Source organism: Phascolarctos cinereus, unplaced genomic scaffold (assembly GCF_003287225.1).
Source record: "Phascolarctos cinereus isolate Bilbo 61053 unplaced genomic scaffold, phaCin_HiC Scaffold_4;HRSCAF=312, whole genome shotgun sequence".
Classification (NCBI taxonomy): Eukaryota; Metazoa; Chordata; class Mammalia; order Diprotodontia; family Phascolarctidae; genus Phascolarctos; species Phascolarctos cinereus.
Window position 1 is genome coordinate 158,033,744 of NW_027555847.1, and position 22,241 is coordinate 158,055,984.

General features: G+C 39.7%; 1 protein-coding gene across 5 annotated transcripts in view; it reads left to right on the forward strand.

Moving 5' to 3' along the window:
- UNC13B (unc-13 homolog B) overlaps positions 1-22,241 on the forward strand; it is a 315,105-nt gene that overhangs the window by 140,841 nt on the left and 152,023 nt on the right. Inside the window, exon 1 of one of the 5 annotated variants that reach the window (XM_078152708.1) lies at positions 11,664-11,733. The exons of the other annotated variants lie outside the window; for them this stretch is intronic. The gene's annotated coding sequence lies outside the window, so the exon portion shown is untranslated. Of the gene's footprint in view, positions 1-11,663; positions 11,734-22,241 lie in introns of those variants that run through there. 5 annotated transcript variants of the gene reach the window in all.

Genomic DNA, 22,241 nt, shown 5'->3' on the forward strand with positions numbered 1-22,241 from the left:
CAGACTCTTAAGGAGTCTGAACATTAGTAAGCTATTGGCTAGATTATAAGAATCTGAGCAGTGGCTAGATTTTAAGGATCTAAGCACCTTAATGGAGACAAGGTGGACCTTATATACAAAAAGACTATGGGAGAGATCTAGGAGTGGCCAAGTAGTCTTTGGGGACTGCCAAGGACCTGGACCATGTGGCCTAGCCTAGCTAGGATTAAGGGTGGGAAGTGGCATGGGGCCACAGGGAGGTAAGACAATGGAGAGCTAGGCTTGGTTAAGGGTAACAGAATTGGGAGATTGGGCGGAGCCACAATGATGGGATTATAGCCTCAGGTGAACACCTGAGATTTGGCCATGTGGGAAAGTCCAGAGTTATTCTTTTTGGGGGTCCAGATCCCATCCTCATCATTCCCCCCTCAAACAAATGGGACAAAAATTCTTTTGGGGTAAGGGGTGAAGTCTTGGCTTCTGAAACTGCTTCCTGCTGGTAAGGGGCATAGAGCTGTCTCTGCTTCAAAGGGGTCCCAAAGAAGAGGTTGACTGGAATTGAGCACAGGCTGCATCTAGGGAACGATGGAGGGACATTGGCTGTACCACTGTTTGCTACCAACTGTAGGTGAATGGCCTGTAGTCTGGAAAACACAAATCTGACAGAAAAGACTGCAGGGCCCAGACATGACAGAATAAATCTTAAGCTCTGTTTGGATTCAAATAATTCAGTTTTCCAACCATGCAGTTTCAGATCCACCTCATAGCCAGACTCAGGAATAGCCAGGTGGGTAACATTCCTTTTTAAAGGAATATAAGGGGGAAACTGAGCTGGAAGGATCCCATCTTAGACTGAGGCTGAAATTGTCCTCTCGGCTTTTCCTGTTGCTGACTTCCCACCAGTATCACATTCTCTGAGTAGCTTATGGCATTTCTCTCAGGTGGTGGATTATTGATTATGGATGGATTATGATCCATCAGACAACTCAAAATAAAATCCTATGAACTTTTACCTCAAACAGCAAGTTTCACTAATCCCAGTTTAGGAAAAATTTTTTCAGGATTTACATCTCAAACTTAAATTTTTCCTGGTGTTAAAAGCCAATCGTTAGAGATTATTACTACATACTTGCAAATTCTCAGCAAGACAAAACCCAAACAAGCTTTTTGGTAAGTTTACACTTAAAACAATAACCAACAATAGCCAAATTATTTTAGCAGTAACCAAATTTTGAAAAGTTGCTTGACATAACTGATAGAAAAAGTTCACCAATTTGAAACTTGAAACAAAGCCATTACTAATCAGGTGACTTCAGTTTTGTTAAATGCACTTCCAAATTTATTCAGACAGAGAATCAACATCTCATTATTAACAGTTAAAGCTACAACTTTAAAAGAGTGTGTTTGGGGCATCTGGGTGGCTCAGTGGATAGAGCACCGGCCCTGAAGTCAGGAGTACCTGAGTTCAAATCCGGCCTCAGATCAAACAGTTGACACTAGCGGTATGACCCTGGGCAAGTCACTTAACCCCAATTGCCTTTAAAAAAAAAAAGAGTGTGTTTATCCAAGTTCAGAGGCTAGCTTCTTTACCTTGAGTAGGATGTGCTGAACCTGGGTGATGCTTCCAGGCAAAGGTTACCCTAGGGCCCCAGGCCATTGCTAGTTAGGGCTGTGTTGTAGCTACTGCCCCTCCCCCCTCCTTCCTTTCCTCAGGTGGGGGAGGGTGAAATCAAAGGTGAGGGGGGGAAAGGGTGAAACTCTCTTCTCCTATGAAAGGGGTTAAGATACCCTCTTGACTCAAGAGAAGGGAGTGATCAGGTTGTACAGGGGTGTTTCAAAACTCCTTAATGATTGATCACAAAACCTCCAGAATCTGCCAAGATGCTTTCAGCTGTTCTAACTTTTCCTTGTAGCCTCCATGAAGGAGGATTCATGGGTATAGAGGGAAGGGCGTAAACAAGCCTCAAGGAACCAAAAATCACCTACAGTTTTCCCAATTCTCTAGTGCTAAGAGATTTGACAGAATTGGGCGTATGCTTCCAGATAGCGCGTCCATCCTTGTCCTCTATGTTGCAGGAGGTGTACCCAGGTCCATGGCCTGGAACCGACCCAGTGGGCCATGTGTGAGACAGCCTCATAACTGTCTGCTTGAAAAGCACCTCCAAGCCTTCCTAGGTGCTGGGAGAGTGACCCCAACTTCAGGGCAAGAAAGAAGGGGGCTAGCTTACATACCTTCCAAGCTTGGCTGGAGAAGAGCTTAGGGTTAGGCTGTTTTCCCATATGGGCCCCCAAAATGTTGAGGTTCAGGGGTTTAGGGATGCTGGGACCCCAAAATCACAACACATCGGTCCTGTCTGAAAGAATTCCACCCAAGCCTTCTTTCAGCCAAAGACAAGGTTTATTAGAACATCTGCCACATTGGGCAGACCTTAAGGAGTCTGAACATTAGTGAGCTCTTAGCTAGATTATAAGAATCTGAGCAGTGGCTAGATTTTAAGAATCTAAGCCCATATACATATTTTTTAATAGAAGAAGGGAGGCATAGTAGAGAGAGAGAGCCAGCCTTAAAGCTAGGAGACCCTGAATTAAAGTCTTGCCTCTTATAAATACTGATCGTGAATTGATGGTGATGCTAGCTAGCATTTATATAGCACCCACTACGTGCCAGGCAATGTGCTAATTGCTTTACAAATATCTCACCTTGGGAAAAAGGTGCTATGATTGTCTTCATTTTATGAATGAGGAAACTGTGGCAGAGAGAAGTTAAGTGACTTGCCCAGGGTTACACAGTTAGAAAGTGTCTGAGGCTAGATTTGAACTCAGGTCTTCTTGACTCCAGGCCCAGCACTCTGTGTACTATCATGTCATTTAGCTGCCTTGTGTGACTATAACCTAATGAGAAATGCTAGCCTATATTAGTAGAAGAAGTTTCCTTTCTGGGAGTTCCTTATACCAGTGAAATCAGTCCCTAGTCCTATCTTTGGTTTTTCCCTTTAGCAAAGGCATTTACTCAAATGGTATAGCAAGGGCAATAGGTACAAATCATTTCCTCCAGCACCAGGGACACACTCTCTTCTCTCACCTTGGTCTTTAGGGAGGTGGTCTCAGACTGAGCACAGGTTTTACATAGCATTAGTCTCACCAAATCCATGTCCAAATTCAGCACTGCATGCTCAGCTACCACTGGGCTGAGTCCTGAAGGTCACTCCTTTCTCTTCAGGGCATTAATGCTTTGCTGGCTGGCAGCATGGACTATGACCCCCCCCCCCGCCCCGAATCCCAGGCCTTGGGAAGCCCCTGGGAGGTGTGCTTCCCCCACTTCTGAAACTCACAGGGGCTAAGCCTCCAGATTAATCTTTTTCATAAAAGAAAAGAAAGGAAAAAAAAAAGAAAATTTACACAATAATTTTATGTTTAAAAGGAATAACAAGTTGTACATAATGTATTTGTAGTTTCATGTGCAATCATCTTTTTTTATACTATGTTTATGGAAGTGCTTGTTTTGTTACATAAATTAAAAATAAAATAAATAAAAATTTTTAAAAAGAACAGGTTGTTTGTATGGACTGATGCTAAGTGAAGTGTGGAGAACCAGGAGAACATTGTACATAGTAACAGCCACATTGTGCAATGACTGAGTTTGATAAACTTAGCTCACCTCAGCAATGCAAGGATCTAAGACTTCTCCAAAAGTTTCATGATGGAAAATGTTATCCACATCCAGAGTCTGAATGCAGAATGAAGTGTACTATTTGCTTTTTTCCTTTCTGTGATGTTTTGTTTCTTCTTTTTTGTGGTTCCTCCTGTTGGTTCTAATTCTTCTTTACAGCATGACTAATGTGAAAAAATATTTAATAGGAATGTATATGTAGAGCCTATATCAGATTTCATGCCGCCTTGGGGAGGGAGGTGTGGGAAAGGAGGCAGAGAGAATTTAAAACTCAAAAGCTTATGGAAGTGAATGCTGAAAACTAAAAATAAATTAATTTTTTTAAAAAGAACAAATTGTAAGGCAAAGAACTCAAGCCCCCATTTTCACATGTTGGGGCTATATCCGGGTTTTTGATGGGAGAAAGCCAGATATCTCTCTTCTTATATCATTTCTTCTTACTAGACACCCTCAGCAATGGTGTCCAACCAACAATAGAGATCTACCAAGCAGGAGCAGCCAAAGAGAATGCTATCCTTATCTTTTTGAAAAGGGAAATATATATATGTATATGTTGAAAAGTATTATCAATTGTGGGACACACAGGTTTAACATAAAGACAGATTTTGGGGGGAAAGTGTAATTTAAATTTAGATTGATAATTTAATAAGAGGTCTGTGATTCCATTTCACCAGTGCAGATTGCAGCACTTCAGCAGATAGTCATCAGGGAGGCAGCATGCATCAATAAAAACAGTGCTGGATTTGAACACTAGCTAGGCCACTTCCTTCCTGGGCAAATTAATTAACCCCTCAGAGTTTGTTTCCACCTCTGTAAGGTAAGGGACTTGGACTAGATGACCTGTAAATTCCCTTCTACCTCTAAATCTATGAGTTCATGATCCTAAATGCAAAATGTTTAGTAATAGGGTAACAGAGTAAGGAAGTGATGATAATAGTGGAGAAGTTAACCTAGGAAGTCATGCAGAAAGACATGAGACTTGTGCTGCATCTTGAAAGCTATTATAGAATCTGTTGAAAAGAGCCTCAAAGGCCATTGAATCCAATCTACCCCTGAATAAGAATCCTTTCTACAACATCTCTCATAAATTGTTATCTAACCCACCTTTCTGGAGCATAGATTTTCCTTACTCTCCCCATCCCCAACCCCACTTCCCTACCCAAGCATAGGTCCAACCTAGCCTTCTTCTTGAGAAACATAGTCCCTCCTTTCTTCCCCTTCCTCCTCACCCTCCTCCTCCTCCTCTCTCCCCCTCCCCATTATGTTCTCTTTCTGCCCTGGGATGCCATTACTTTGCTCCAGCTGCATGATGACCATCCTCTTAGTTCCAAGGCAGACCCAGAGTTCTCTCAGACGTTAGCACCAGGATTTCCCTGTGTTCGAGAGACAGGAAATAAGTGTGCCCCCTCTGATAATGGAGGAGAGCTTAGAAAGAACCAAAGAACCCTCAGATCAGATATGGGGGAGAAAGGGATCTTCAACTGTTGGAGAGTTGGGTATTTATCTTAAAATTTATGTGAATGTCACTGGAGGGAAGGAGGATGAAAGTGGTAAGGATTAAACTGTACTTAGTATCATGGGAAACAATTGGCATTGATGCTGATTATAGATACTGGAGAACTAACAGAGGAGAGAAGCTCTAAAGATTTGGTTTGTGTAAAAGTAAAAATAATTACAGTCATTTACATCAACTGCTTACCATTTATGTCTAATTACTATGTAGGACAATAACAATTATGTAAATCATTAGATGTGTCAGATTAACTGGTATAAGTTTTATTTGATTACTATACTAGACTCTTCTGGTATAGTAGTAGTATCCTTTATAGTTTGTTGCTCATACAGTTTGGTCATCTGCTCACAATTTGCAACAGAATTCTGTTGGGGAGTTGTAGAAGATGGTGGAGAATGAGTAAAGGAATAGTTTCTAGAAACTTTAAATAAATATAGGACTACTTCAATCAACAAATACTGTTGCAATTGAGCTTTTATGTTTTTAAAAAGCCAAAAAAAAAGTCATATCAAGTACAGCTGCATTCATTGTGTCATGGAAAGAGTGTGGACAGAGCCCCAAAACCTGGCTTCCAATCTCAGCTTTGCCATTGTGTGCCCTATTGCAAGTCACAACTTCTCTGGCTTTCAGTTTCTTTAATTATGAAAAGGTTTGGTTTTGAAGAGCCTTAAATGGCCAAAGGAGGAGTTTATGTTTGGTTCTAAATCATGGTTTCCTAGCCTTTTATAGTTGTCATGGAGCCCTTTGGCAGCCTGGTAAAGACTATGGATCCCTTCTCTAAATAATGTTTTTTTTTAATCTTGTTTTTTTTTTCCAGTAGGGAGTCACTAGAGTTTATTGAACAGGGCAGCGACATGGAACACATACTAAATAAAACAATAAAATGTAGGATGGTATATAATTAATCACAAAATAGTATGTGGAACAGACAGTAAGGAAAGAGTTGTAGAGATAATGATCTGTACAAGTGGAGAAATAGAATAATGATTTTTAAATGCACAAAATAAAATACAAAGGAAATCAATTATATTGAAATGCAGTTATCAGAATACATATGTTTGTGTGTGTGTGTGTGTATTTAAAAATGTAAGTTCATGGGCTCCAGGTTAATAGTCTGTGTCCTAGAAGTAAAAGGCAGCCATTGGCATTTATTGAGTAGGGAGTAGGAATAGGGACCTGCATATTAAGGGTTTGGAACTCCATAATCTCTAAAGGGTTCTTTTTTTCTTTTCTCAGGAGAGAGAGAACCAACATTAAACACCTGAACTTTTGCAAGGCTCACTGTGACTCAGCAGTGTGATGTAATTCCCTCCAAAAGTTATTGCAGTCCTTGGTTGCATTAATAGAAGTATAATATTTAGAATGAGGGAAAGCAGCAGATCTACTGTTCTCTGTGCTAGTCAGACCACACCTTGTACCATTTTTAAAGAGGCCTATTGACAAAAACCAAAGGGTTACTTGGATGTTGAAGAGTCTGGAGAACCATGACATGAAGAATACTTAAGTGAACTGGGGATATTAGTCTGGTGAATAGAAGATCAGGATGGAATATGATAGCACTCTTCAGATCTGTTATGGACTGTTATACAGAACTGTTTGTTATCCAGAGGCATGGCAATCCCAGGGGTCAGATGGGCAGGACAATGTCTGAGCCAGGCAATAAATGCAGAGGTTAGCTGCCGTGGGAGAAGCAAGGCAGTATCCAACAAAGAGCCAGACTAGCCATCAGATTAGGATCAGGAAGTAGCTGCCCCACTAGACAAAGAGGTCAGCAACAAGTATTCATAAACCCAGGCCAAGACATAGCCCCACTGAGGTCAAAATCTAGAGGTCCAGCAGCAAGAAAGAATGAAAAACTTCACTCTAGTCAACTGTTCACCTCCTCCCATTAGTTTTTATATGCATCATTTGAAGGCAAAGACCGATCTCTAAGTTTAACTCTCTTGAGGCTTCTAGGTGAGGGCTAATGAGATCCCCTAGTTGTGGTGGTGATGGAGAACATAGGGAGATGGTGGAGGTGCCATGCTAACCTTTCTACGCATGGCTTTCATTACATCGCTGCCCTGTGAAAAAACCTACAATCAAATCATAATTGCTAGTATTTGTATAGCACTTTGAAATTTACAAAGCACTTTACATAGGTTATCTTCCGTGGTCCTCACAACAATCCTGGAAGGGAGGTGCTAATATTGTCCGTGTCTTACAGATGAGGAAACTGAGTCTGACAGAGATCAAGAGACTTGCCCACAGTCTCTCATCCAAGGTTACACAACTAGTGTCTGAGGCAGGATTTATACTCAAGTCTTCTTAAGTTCCACTCCTATACACTATCTATGGGGCCATTAGCTGCCTCTAATCACTCTCTACAAGCAAATCCAGCCCTTGTGCTTGGCTTTATAGGTCCCACAACCTAGTCTCACTTTTCCTGAGCAACCTAATTTCACAGTATCCCTGAACAGCCAACCACCACTCCATTCAGGATGGCCTTTATATTGTTCTCTGAACTTGTGATGCTCATTCTTGCATCTGGGGGTTTGTTTATGTTATTTCTACCATCTGGAGTCACCTATCCTCCACCTGCCTAAATTCTATTTTGACACATTTGGAAATATTGTCATTATCTTCTATATTTAGCTTTGCAGATTTTGGTCTCCCAGCCGCAAGCCTTTCTCCCCCCCCACCCCAATTCATCCTCCACACAACTGCTAAAGTGCTTTTTTTCTAAGGCTCAGATCTATCCATATCATCCCCCTACTCAGTTATTGCCAATAGCTTCTTATTACCTCCAGGATCAAATATAAATTCCTTTGTTAAACATGTAAAGCTACTTATGACCTGGCCCTTCCTACTTTTCCAGCCTTCTTACACTCTATCCCTAATCTTCCTGCCACACCCTTTGTTAGCCATACTAGTTTGCTCTCAAAGAGCTCCCATTCTAATGGAGGAAATAATATCTATGGAAGGTTTTAGCTGCAAATCCATTGGAAAGGTAAGTCCCTTAGAACTCTGGGGCAAAATAGATGATTAATGCATCTTCTTTAATATCATTTCCACTGATAAAAGCATATTGGTTATGATGCTGGAACATTTTATAGTGTCAGAGACTTTGTCTTTAATGGATGTGGCTGTAACTTCTGCAGAAGCAGTTGCCAGGCTGCATTTGCATAGAGGTTGCTCCCAAGATGATAACTTTCTATGCTTGACTGGAACCATTGTAATTCCCAAGGCTTTTAACTGTAGGGTTCTGGACTGTCTCTGTCATGGTCCAAGCAGAGATAGTGGTCAAGGTGACAAAGGTGCTTTGACTTCTCTGGCACATGCTGCCTCCCATCTCTCTGTCAGGTGCCTTGTTACTTTAGGTAAGCTGGCTTGCCTGCCCTGTCCATGACATGGCATGGCATTTGGTGGCAATGGCTGGCCCCTTCTCCATGGGAGTTGGCTCCCTCCATGGCTTTGAAGTCTGAGCCAATAGCTGGTGATGGTGGTGATAAGGAAAGAGGACCCCCTTCTCCACAATGATTTCTTCCCTTGATGATGGTTTCAGGCAATGAGCTAGATGCAGGTTTGGTGGCCTGGGGTGCTATTCACTACTGGGGGAGACTGCCTCCAGCAGTGTAGATAGATCATAACCTTTCTCCCCTTGCCTTAGTTAACAGTCTTTGTGAGTTAATTTGTCGGGAAAAAAATCCATTATCTGGTGACCAGCCCTTTGGTGATGAGCTTTTCTGAACTTATCAGAGCTGGGCCTCATGCCACAGGTATTAGCCAGGGTGATACCATGAAAGAAGCTCTACCTCTAAATCTCACCTTTGATAATTACCCCCTTAGGGGCAGCTAGGTGGCATAGTGGATACAGCACCAGCCCTGGAGTCAGGAGGACCTGAGTTCAAATCCAGCCTCAGACACATAACACTTACTGATGTGTGACCATGGGCAAGTCACTTAACTCCATTGCCTATACAAAAAGTAAATAAATTAATTAATTTAATTAAATTGAAAAATAAATTAAAAAAAATAAGATAATTACTACCTTAGTGATAGGTAGGTCACTTAAGCCCTCTGGTCTCAGTTTCCTCTTCTGTAAAATAAGGGGGTGGGACTAAGTGGTCTTTAAAGTCCCTTCTATAGTTCTTTCTCATTTATCTTGAGGTTGGTTACAGGCCCAGACAAAAATGCCAGAGCTGTCCTCTGCTTTGAGGTAACCCACGATCACTTTCACATGTGATGAAGCATTGGGATAAGACTTTAGTAGAGGTAACAGAGTTGAATGATTCAAATAGAACAAGTTGTTTAATGTACAGTTTGGTGACTTTCCCATTAATCCTTCAGAGTTATTAATCATAGCTTACTCTAAATTTATCCCATTGTTACATTCTGAAGTCTTTGCTTGGAATCAAAAGCCTTCTCTACCTGTCAGCTTTAGGTTCTTGGATTATAGTACCTTTAGGCAGTTGCCTCTCAGCTGTTGGCTATGGGTACTTTAAGTAATCATTCATTCTTTCATTCTCCAAATATTTACTGTGTCTACAACGTACAAAAGTTCCTTATTAAGGGAGAGGCACTGCTAGCCAGTCCTTCCTCTGACTTCCTTTCTTCACTGCCCAATGCTGAGGTAATGCCTCATGGATTTCAGTGCCATCTGGGACCCCTCTTTGATTTTATGTCTTTAGTATATGGCTTCAGTTCCCTTTACTGTCACCATCTCTACCTATTCTTCAAATCTTCCCTCTTCCATGAAGTCTTTCCTGATTATTTCCACTCACACAGATATCTTTCCCCTTTAAATCTAGGGTTAGCAAAAGTGCTGATGAAAATAAAATTAGGAAGACAATGATATTTCACAATACTTTTCTCAATTGTAGATTTTTTTCTATTATTTTCTATGTGAACACAAATAGGATAGTGATTGTTTCATCTACTGTCTTCAAAAGAAATGTACCAAACAGGTATATATCATTATTATCCTGTGAGCTAAGTGGCATTCAGTACAATTTAGTAATTGAAAGGGCAGTCCAGTAATTGAAAAGACAGATGGCAGTTCTCTCACAGGCTATGACGATGTTATTAATTGCTCTGGCATTCTGTTGTCATGGAGAAATTAACCAGTGCTAGATCATTAATTGGTATTTGCACATGAAGCAATTGGGTTGCTTGGGCATGTTGTTTCACAATTATTATCATTATTTTAAAATGTGACCATTACTGATTAATAGGATTTCATGTAGCATAAACAGGATGAAATAGACCAGAGAAGAATGCTGGTGTGGTACAGAGAATGAAGCAGGAGGGGGAAGATGGTGGTACTTTTGGCTCCCAGACTATGGAGATCACTCTTCTTCCAGAAAGTGCTTTGGTTCAAAAGATGACTAAGTCAGGCTTATTTCTTTCAGAAGGTTTTTTCCTCTTATGTATTTGGTGAGCAATTGGAGTTCATGGGCTACATTCTGATAGTCTGAAATCACCATGAGTGTGTGCTGGAGAGCAGAGTGGGAAGAAAGAAGGTTTGGAAGGGCTAATCCAGAAAATGATATCAGGAAGAAACAGTTATTCCCCTATTGTTGGAGAAGGAATTAAAGAATAGGCTGAAGTTGCTGAAGCAGGATCATGTAATGGTTTTTTAAGAAAAAGAGGGTTTTCAAAGTAAAATCTTTCATCTGCTTCCTCGTCCTTTATATGTGGTGCAGATTGAGGCTGGGGAGTGGTTAGGTTAAATTATCTGCAGCATCTTCTGTACTGCTATAGTGGTTGTTGTTACTGTTCAGTCATTTCACTCATGTCCAACTCTTTGTGACCCCATTTGGGGTTTTCTTGGCAGAGATATTGGAGTGATTTGCCATTTCCTTCTCCAGCTCATTTTACAGGTGAGGAAACTGAGGCAAATATGATCAAGTGGTCACACAGATAGCAAAAGTCTGAGTGTGGATTTGGATTCAGTTCTTCCTGACCCAAGGTCTGGTGCTCTATCCACTGAGTCATCTAGCTGCTTTCTATATATACTATAGTGGTACACAGACTTTAAGAATCTGAACTCCATTTATAGGATTTCCTTGCTGCAGGCTGCTATATAACCTCATTAATTGCTTAATTGACACTCTTTTATTGGGCTATGTAAAATGACTCACTCAGGCAAATTTTTAAGTTTAACTAGTGACAGATTACACTATATTTTTTGTTATAGCTCAACAAGTCAGGTGCATAATCTCTTTGCTACATTCACTTAGTCATTCACCCATGCACTAAGAGATGCTATATATAGCATTTTGAGGTTTTACTGTCCACTGCATTGTGACAAGTCAGTTAGGCTGTGGAATTGGTGGCAGAGCTCATCTCATGCTTTTTATTCTACTGTGGGTAATCAGTGTAATAGCACAGATTATTTAAATTTCATAGTCTGTCTGCTTTCACTCCATTCCTTGGTTGAGTGGTAGGTATTTCTACCAGAAAACACTATCTTCTGCAGTCTTCATTGTTCTTTCTGCAGAGTCTCGATTTAAAAGAAGCTCTTCAGCTTCTCCAGATTCTACCTGCTGGTTGTACACACTCTCACTCCCACTTCCTGTTAAGCTTTGTGGTATGTTAACACTATTTTCTGTATCATCAATTGCTCTTTATTTCCTCATGCTTGCTCTGCAACCTTTTAGTTAAGCTTTTCTGTGCATTTATTATTGTATACATTTATCATTATGTAATATGCCTGTATATTATACATTACGCATTTATCATTTCTTTAATCACAGTATTCCATCATGAACTGATTTACTTTATGATCTTGAATATTTTCAGGCTAATACATAGTTCTGTCCTGATTCTACAAGTCTTTCATAATCTTGTGTGTATCATTTTGTGTCTGTGCTTCAATGACACAAATATCTAAGTTCTACAGTGACTGTCTCAAAAGACTTTTGATTATTGCCATAGCCTGTTGAGTTGAAAGAATTTCCTGGGGAACCAACTGTAAATTCTGACACTATCTTTCAGACTTCTTATTTCTGGCTAAAGCAGGTCTATAAAAGCTAGAGTGAATAGTTTTAGTCTTACTATGCAACTCATCTTCACTCAATTGGTGGTAGGCCATTAATTGGAAGAGATACCATCAGTATCAGTACTGCCTGGTGTATCATGAACCATCTTAGGATGTTGATGAATTTCTCAAGGCAGTTATACTTCTTTAGTACCTGCCAGAATCCAAAACTACTGATGATATCAAATACTTTTATAAAGCTGATGAATAAGATGTGGAGGCCTGATGTTCTTCCTTAGATTTCTTTTTTATTTCCTATGGGACAGAAATCATGTCTGCTATACCATGTTGTGATTCAGAGTCCTTAATGTTAACAATTGCAAAAGGCAATATATGATATTGTCTAAAGCCCTTCTAGCAGTGAAGAGAAATCAAGTGGGAATGCTTTTTTAACTTTTTTTTCCTTGAAAATGGCAGCACCTTGGAATTCATATACTCTTTCCTCAGCATTATTTGTATAAAGGAAAAAAATAGTCTGGCTCTCTGACTTAATTACTCTGCCTTTCCTCACCCCGAAGTACATGGTCATTTAAGGCTAGGGGATTAATCAGCCTTGTCAGTCAAGCATCTCTGTTGATCAACACAGGCTGATTTCCAAAAAGATGGTGGTGAAGTTTCAGATTCCTTTTGCTTTATAGATCCCCATTTTCAATGTTGAAATGACGGCATAATGGATAGAGTGCTGAACATGGAGGCAGTTAACACCTGAGTCTGAATCCTGCCCCAGACACTTACTAGCTATCTGATCCTGGGCAAGTCACTTAACTTCTCTGAGCCTCAGTTTCTTCATCTGTAAAATGTGGAAATAATGGCACCAACCTCACAAAGGTGCTGTGAGGAGCAAATGAGTTCCTTACAAGATATATAAAGCATGAGTAAAATGAGCAGAAGCAGGAGAAAATTATACACAGTAACAACAACATTGTGTGATGACTAACTTTGATAGACTTACCTCTTCTTAGTAACGCAAGGATTTAAGACAGCTCCAAAAGACTCATGATGAAAAGTGCTTCCCTATCCAGAAAAAGAACTATGGAATCTGAATGCAATTTGAAGCATACTATTGGCTCATTTTTTGTTTGTTTGTTTCTTCTTTCTTGTGGTTTCTCCTGTTGGTTCTAATTCTTCTTTACAACGTGACTAATGTGAAAATATGTTTAATAGGAATGTATATGTAGAGCCTATGTCAGATCACACACTGTCTTGGGGTGAGGGAGGGGAATGAAGGGGAGAAAGTTTGAATCTCAAAATCTTATAGACATGAATGTTCAAAAGTAAAAATAAATAAATTAATGTTAAAAAATACATATGGTACTTTGCAAAACTTAAAGTGCTATATAAATGCTGGCTATTATCATTGTTAATATTGTTGCTGTTTCTCCTGGATTCTCTCCCTGTTCATACCCTCTTCAGAGGCCAGTCAGTAACAATCTAGAGATTCCTTGATTACCTCAATCCATAATGATCTGTGCTGATTCTGACTTGTATGCCATTTGGAATTAGTAACCCTTACAGTCTTGTCATATGCTGCCTCATTATTTTACTTTTCCATATGTTAGCCTTGTCTCCCTACCTAGATAATAAACTCCATGCAAGCAGGGATGGTGTATTATTTCTTTATATATCCCATGGTGCCTTACATATACTAGATACTCAATAAATATCTGTTGATTGAATATAGTAGGATACTTTCTCTTTTGTCTAACTTGCTTTGACAATCATATAGCAGTAAGCGTCTTATGTAGTTATTGGTAGCAGTATCTGCAAACCTAGGTGAACTTAAGAAACTGTAATCAACCCTTACAAGTCAGCAAGAAGCTATTAAAATCTTAGTGCCTGGGGCCCCTAGGAGGCGCAGTGGATAGAGCACTGGCCCTCAAGTCTGGAGGATCAGAGTTCAAATCCAAACACTTGGACTTACTAGCTGTGTGACCCGGGGCAAGTCACTTAACCCTAATTGCCTAAAAATAAATAAATAATATTAAAAAGCTTAGTATCTGTTATTTGAGTCCATTCACCTTATTTGCTGAGCATATTCTGGTCCTTAGTTCCTATAAGCACCAGATCTCATTTGCAAGTATTGAGTTGTTATGTGCTGAGCAACATGTTTAGTCCTGTGAGCCATAGAAGAGTAGTTTAAAGCGTGGTCTTTGCTCTCACAAAGCACACGTTCTAGGAAACTAAAGCATCTAAAGAAATCAGAAAACAGTGAGGTGCCAATTTATGTAGTCCTGACTGTCAATACAATAGGAATTCAGGGAAGAGGAAGATTAGTGGGGTTTGGAGTAGTTAAGTAAGGCTTTCACAGAGGAAATGGTACTTGTGATGGCCTTGAAGGTTAGGTACAATTTGGATAACAGAAAGGTTAAGCAAGGCAATCTAGGGTAGGACAAATGGGAATGAGCATGGTGTGGTCAGGAGTTTCACAGGAAACACACAGGTAACACCATTTGTTGGGCAGGAGAACACAGGAGGGCTCCTAACACTAACAGGTGTTCTAGCACAGGTTCACTTTTGATCTGGTCAGACAGGAAGACAGCTTCGGTGGGGTTAAATAAGCTTACTTTATTCTAGTCCAGTCTTCTCAAAAGGGTTGCTGATAATGAGAGCTCCAACTGCTACAGCATTCTCTAATCACACTTCTCATAGGGGCAGACAAGAATGGTAGGAGCTATGACTCCTACCTGTCCCCTAAATCTCAATGGGGGCCAGTTGAGGCAAACATAGATTCCCCCAAGCCTTGAGGGGGGTCAATCAAGGCAGGTACATGCATTCCTCTATGCATTTGATAGACTTACCTCCCAGAATGGGTTCTCCACTCACTGACCAGTGCCCACTCGCTTTATAGGGCAACAGACAAAGAAGGCATCTTGCCAACAACAGTCTCATAGGTCAGCTTTAGCAATATCATTGTGACCTAGCATAACACACATACATTGGAGATGTTTTCAACCATAATTTGTGGGAAATATTATCTAGAAATATTATCTATTATCCTGGAACTATTATCTAAAAAGAATAACAAAATCCTCCTTACACACATTAAAATTCACCTTACTTACATCAGGAAATAGTGAAAAGTGCCAGTAGTGAAAAGTGGAGTTGCTTAATATTTGTTGTTGAACTGGATGATGGGAAGTAGTAAGAAATGAGGTTGAATACGTAGGGTGGAACCTTTAAATTATGGAGTGCTTGAAAATAACATTAAGTCTGGACTTGATGTAGTAAGTAGTAAAATGTTAGTGAATAGGAGAGTGAAATTCTGGAAGCAGTATTTTCGAAAGTTTAGTCTCTCCCTGCCTCCAGTTTATCAAGTATACTATCACCAGACCATGGATAAAGAATGCAATTAAGAAATGTTGCTATGAAGAAGGCAGGAGGTGATAAGGGTCCAACTAGTAATAGGATCTTGGAGTTAAAAAGCAACTTAGAAGTCATCCTTCTAAGCCTCAGTTTACTCATCTATAAAATAAGAAACTGAACTATATGATCTCTCTGCTGTTCAAGTTCTAGGATTTGAGTTCAGCCTCCTTCCCTTTCTTTATAACATCCCTGAGAAAGTGGTTACCCAGGTTTTACTTGAGCATTTCTAAAGATAGAGGAACTCATTGCCACATGAGGCAGCCCCTCCCATTTTTAGACATTCTGTTTTTAGAAAATTCCTCCTTATTTTGAATCTTCTAGTCGTTTTTACTCATTAGTCTAACTTATGTGCTATGAAACTAAACAAAATCCAATTCTTCCACATGATGCTGTAGCTTTTGATATATTTGAGTATAGCTATCATGCTCCTTTAATGTCTTCTCTTCTCCATGCTAAACATCCTTCTATCATTCCCCATTTGACATGTAAGCATATATAGATATTACACCCACAACCTTGGCATTATTAACACTTTTCTAGCTAACTGGCTTACTGATCACATGTGGAAGCAATACGTTTTGAGAGGAAGGTGCAAATATGAGTCATTTCAAAATAAAGAGATGACAAGCCTTGGTGTCAGATAGGGGTGTGATGGAAAAGGAAGGATCAGCAGTGACTTCTGGGTTTCTAGCCTGGGAAATTGGAAGAATGGTGATATCCATTGCATATATGAGATTGTTAGAATTTCAGCAGTTAAATTTAAATGTGGAAGGAACAGTCATGCTCTGCTTTTGTGTCATTGGAAAGTCTGAAATACTGTTTACAGAGAGTGTAACATACGTAGTTCAGTTGTCCTAGTATCTGGACTCTTAGGTCCCATTGTACTAGAGGCTTATTGTGTATTCACTGGTAAGAGCTGTAGTATGTAAACTGAAGATGTTCCACTCTCTAGGGAAGGTGGGTATCATTAGCTCGCTAATTAAAATTGTAAACTTGAAATCCATTTAGATTGTGGGAGTCCATTTAATATGTGTGAATGCCCATTTTGAGAATGTTGTTCATTTTGTAATAAAGCTATTAGAATGCTCAACGTTACCAAGGGAGCACATTTTAACATAGCCTCTTCAAAATTATGCATTTTTTAAAAATGTCTTCTATTTCCCTGGCTTACTGTGAGTTTATAACCTGGTCATCAAAGGGTGTGTGTGCAACAGATCGTTGATTGAAGGCGAAGTAGCAGCTGTGGATTTTGAAAATTGAAATAAATCTGAGGTTTTACCTCATACTCAGCAAATTGGCAAAGATGCTGAAAAATGAGAATTGTCAAAGTTAGAGTGGGGAAAGGCTGGCACATTAGTGAACAATTGGTGGAGCTGTAATTGGTCCAACCATTTTAGAAAGCAATTTAGAATGATGAGAAAAAAAGTTACTATAGTGTTCATACCCTTTCACAAAGAGATTCCATTGCTAGATATGTACTCCAAAGAAGACAGTGGCACAGATATAGGCCTAATATGCAAGACAGTATTTATGGCAACACTTTCTGTAGCAGCAAAGAACTAGAAACAAAGTCAATGGCTATCAATTAGGGTTTGGCTAAACAAATTCTAGTATATGAATGTAAGGGAACATTACTTTTCATATGGAATGATGTATATGATGAATATAGAGAAATATGGTAAGACTAATATGTACTGATACAAAATGAAATAAGCTGAACCAGGAACAATAAACACGATATAAATAGAAAAAATAACAACATCAAAACAATCGAAATGAAATGGTACAAAAGTGTTATGCCCAAGCTTATAAAAATACATGAAATGAAGTGACATAAGACTATAATAATAGGGGCAATTACTAGCATTTACATAATGCTTTAAGGTTTGCTAAGTGCTTGGCATGTTATCCTCATAACAAGCCTGTGAGGTAGTTACTATTATTATCATCATCCCCACTTTATAGATGAGAAAATTGAGGCATAGAGAAGTTAAGTGATTTGAATGGGGCCACATAGCCAATAAGTGTCTGAGGTAGGATTTGAACTTGGGTCTTTCTAATTCCATGTCCTGTGTTCTATCCACTGTACCACCTAGCTGCTCATGAGTATGGACTATGGGTGTGGAGCAATGCACATAATGTCTGACTTTTTTGATATGTTGGTTAGTTTTGCTTTACTGTTTTTTCCCTATTTCTTGTTCTTTGTTATAAAAGACTGCCCTCTGAGAGTGGGATACATTTGGAAATGAGGTGATATAAAAACAAAAGATGTCAATAAAAATTATTTTTAGGAAAGAAATTGATTTTTCTATTCTCAAGGTGCTAGGGTAGTACCTATGACCTCCTTTGCAAATTATCTAAGAAAGAGCTAGAAGATTTGGTGCTTAAAGCTGTCAGTGAGGCAAAGGGTATAGTTAATGTTAAAGCAACATATCTGGAATTCAAAGAATGGGGTTTAAATCCTTGCTGTTTCACTTCCCACCTAAAGCAAAAGGGGAAATCCCCTTTCAAGGCCTCAATTTCCCCATCTGTAAAATGGAGGGGGGGGCAGGAATACATGATCTTTCATATTCCTATCAGCTCAGAAGCTGTGATCCTGCATATGAAGAACTTTCTCAAAAGGCTCCCCCACTACCAGCTCTGAGTCCTGGAAACTGGAGTGCCTCTACCTTAGAGACTGTTGGATTTGTCCTTGTTGGGACTTTTCTTCTGAAGGAGGGGATCTGTACCTACTGTTCACTTTTCCTGCCACAGGCTTGGATTGGAGACAGTGCTCAGTACGGATGCCAGTTTCTTTTTCAAATGTGCTTTAGGGGAGACACTTGGGTATTTCTCATTTTGGGTCTTGAGGCTGAATATTTGTTCCATTTGTAATTAATTCCTCTAAGAAATCTCTTTGTACAATATCTGGGGCAGCACCATGCATAATAAGGCCCTTAAGAAATGTATTTTGTTGACAGTAGTGATTCTCAGAGCTGTCTTATGGCACCTATATATGGAACCAAAGGACCCTGCAAATGAAGAAGTTGGAGTGTGTTTGGTCACTTCTTTGACTCAGTTTACGGATTTGCACCAGCATTTAATGTAGCTATAGAGGGGAGACATAAGCCTAAAATTCATCTTACGTTTATACTGCAGCTCAGTAGTGATGAGTTGTATTTTGAGGAAGAACTGGAAAGACTTGGTTATAAAAAGACATAAGAAATGCCAACACTGGGTCATCCCAGTTTTCCATTTAGCCCAGCCTTCTGTTTTGGATAGGAGTATCGGAGGATGGGTAACAGGGAATTGTTTGTCTTCTATGATGTCATTCTCACAATTTAGCCAAGTTTCCACAGAATTGTAGTCTTGTAGAATCTTAGAGCAGGAGGGGATGGTATTATAGGATCATTGAATTTAGAGTTGGAAGAATCTTGCATTCCACATAGTTCCCTTGACTATTACCTATTCTGAATCTCTCTCACCCATAGATTTCTCTAAATCTTCTCGAACTTATTTCTCTATCTGGTCGGTCTAACCATTTTGGTAGTGAGTTTCTTAAGTTTACTCCTCATCCTATGAAGCTGTTACTTCCTTTAGTTACATAATTAGACATTATGATGTCCCTTTGCTTCATGATGCCTCCTCCTCAGTGACAGATTCTATCCTGCCTGGTTTTGGGTTTCCTTTTGGGGCTTAGAATGAGAATTCTGGGCTGATTTCAAAATGAAAATCTCCTTTTCATTTTTTGAGTTTCTAGCTTGGATGACCATCCTGCTATATGACAAAAAATCTTTTGAATGCTTTTTTATGTGTTATACCATTGACCCTCAACTAATTATCATAGATCAGACTGATTCTTATGGTTTTGTGCTTACTGTAAGGTGAGAGCCATCTGATGACATTAGCTACATCCACCTTCTTTTGGTAAAGTGACCTTATTAAATGGATTTTGTTGGTTTGTTTTAGCAAAGCTTTTTGTGATGTAAAAGGATAGAGACATTTTATTTCCTTATGAATTTTATTTCCTTGTAGGCAGCTGGGGGATGCTGTAGAGTGCTGAGCCTGGAGTCAGGAAGACCTGAGTTCAAATATAGCCTCAGATACCAAGTAGCCATGTTACCCCAATCACTTAACCTCTGTTTGCCTCTGTTTCCTCATCCATAAAATAGGGATAATAATAGCACCTACTTCACTGTGTTGTTGTCAGGATCAAATGAGATATTTGTAAAATGCTTAGCACAGTGCCTGGTGCACAGTAGGTGCTATGTAAATGTTAGCTATTATTATTGTTATTATTAAAATTAAATTGCTAACAGTCTGGAATTATAGTCACTTGGCCAAGGTCCCTTTGGAACAAGGGTCTAAAGGCCAGGATCAGGATACATGAACATGTATATATGAGTGTGGATCCTGCATGTATGCGTTTTTGGGAGGGGGTAGGGAGGAGTGCAGCAGAGTTCCCAGCTACGTGGTTTTACATGTTTGTGCGGAGTCTCAGAGAGCCAGCTCCCTGAGAAATATTCGATTGTTATTTTTGCCTCAGACATAAAAAAAGTATCCGAGGCAAAAATGACTGAAGTGATATCCTAGACATAACCAGAAGTATTTAGGTAACAATGACTAGACCAATACTAGAGTATTGGACTTGGAGTCAGGAAGACCTGAGTTCAAATCTTGCCTCAGGTACTTATTAGCTATCCTCACTCTTTGTCACTCCCCATATCTAATCTGTTGTTGAGTCCTGTTAGTTTCACCTTCTTAACATCTCTCAAATACACCTGCTTCTTTAATCTGATACTGCCATCACCCTAGTGAGGATCCCCATCTTCTCGTTCTTGGACTATTGCAATAACCTGCAGGGGTACGGGTGGTCTTACATGCTTCAAATTTCTACCAAATTCTAGTCCATCTTTGATTTAGCTGCCAAAGTGATCTTTCCATACTGAAGGTCTGACCATCTCACTGCCTGCTCTGTAAACTCTAGTGGCTTCCTTTCACCTCCAGGATCATATATAAAAAAATCCTCCATTTGGCATTCAAAACCCTTCGTAACCTATACCCTTACCTTTCCAGGCTTCCCTCCCTCCCACCACATATTCTGTAATCCAGTGTTACCTGCCTCCTTGTTGTTCCTTGAACAAGACACACTCCATCTCCTGACTCTGAAAATTTTTACTGGCTGTCCCCTACACCTGGCACGCTCTCCCTCCTCCTTTCTGTTTCCTGACTTCCTTCAAGTCCCAGCTAAAATCCCTTCTTCTGCAGAAAGCACTTCCCAATCCTCCTTAATTCTAATGCCTTCCCTTTGTTGATTTTTTCGAATTTATCTTGTATATAGGTTGTTTGTGCCTAGTTGTTTGCATGTTTGCATCTAATTATTAGACTGTGAACTCCTTGGGAGCAGAAACTATCTTTTTTATCTTTCTTTGAATCCCCAGCACTTAGCACTGAGCCTGGCACATAGTAGATACTTAATAAGTGTTTATTAACTGACTGAGTTAAAATCTGGGTAAATCACTTAATCTTCTCTGGACCTTGGTTTCTTCATCTCTAAAATGAGAATAATAATAGCACCTACTTTACAAGGTTGTCGTGAGGATCAAATTAGATGTCTGTAGAATGTTTTACAAACCTTGAAGCACAATATAAATGTTAGTTATTCTCATCATCATTATTATGCAGAGTTCTTGAAAAGACTTTCGGAAGAGACAGCTATTGCTTTTTCCTAACAACAACAGCAACAACAACTCATACACACACCACAAAATATCCCTTTGTTGTTGTTGTTCAGTTGTTTCTGTCATGTCCAACTCTTTGTGACCCCATTTGGGGTTTTCTCAGCAGAGATACTGGAATGGTTTGCCATTTCCTTCTCCAGCTCATTATATAGATAAGCAACTGAGGTAAACAGGGTTAAGTGATCTGCCAGGGTCACACAGCTAATAAATATCTGAGGCTGGATTTGAACTCGTGAAGATGAGTCTTCTTGACTGCTGGCCCGGCACTCTATGCGCTGTGTCACCTAGCTGACTTCACAATATTCCTAGCTGACCTAGTTTGTGATACTTTATAACCCAGCCTGGCTTTTTGCCTGTATTTTTATTCATTGGCTGCATGAGGCATTATACTGAAAAAGTTAAAATCTCTGAGTTTGCTTTTTTTCAGCTTTGGAGACAATTATATGCAAGGGCTGAGCCCCTTCCAGAGTGGTACCCTACAGGAAAGGGATTCCCAGGGCACAAAGTAATTATTTTATTTTCAGGGGGGAAAGGCATTGCAGCTTGCCTGCAGCAATCTGTGTTGATGTGCACATTCTGAGGTTTTACATGATTATTTAGTTTCCAGTTTTCTTTTCAATTAAGTAGTTATTCTCAGACAGTCGCTGTTGCTATGGAAACTGTGCTACTCACTAAGAGTATTTCCTTAAAGCCATACTCCCCTCAATCATATGGTACTGAATATTGTGGCCCTGTGATGAAAAAATACAGTGGATCTTTAAGCATAAGAAATGGCAAATAACCCACACCTCCTCTTTCATCGAGGGTTTAGGGAAGAAATGCTCCTTCCTGACAGAGGGAAGAATTTATAGATTAAAATGAGTACTGGGTTTGGAGTCAGAGAAATGGAGTTTGAAGGCTTTTCTGCCTACTGTGATGGACCTCAGAGGTAATTTCACCTCATCTCTGAAATGAGGCGGTTAGATTAGATGAACT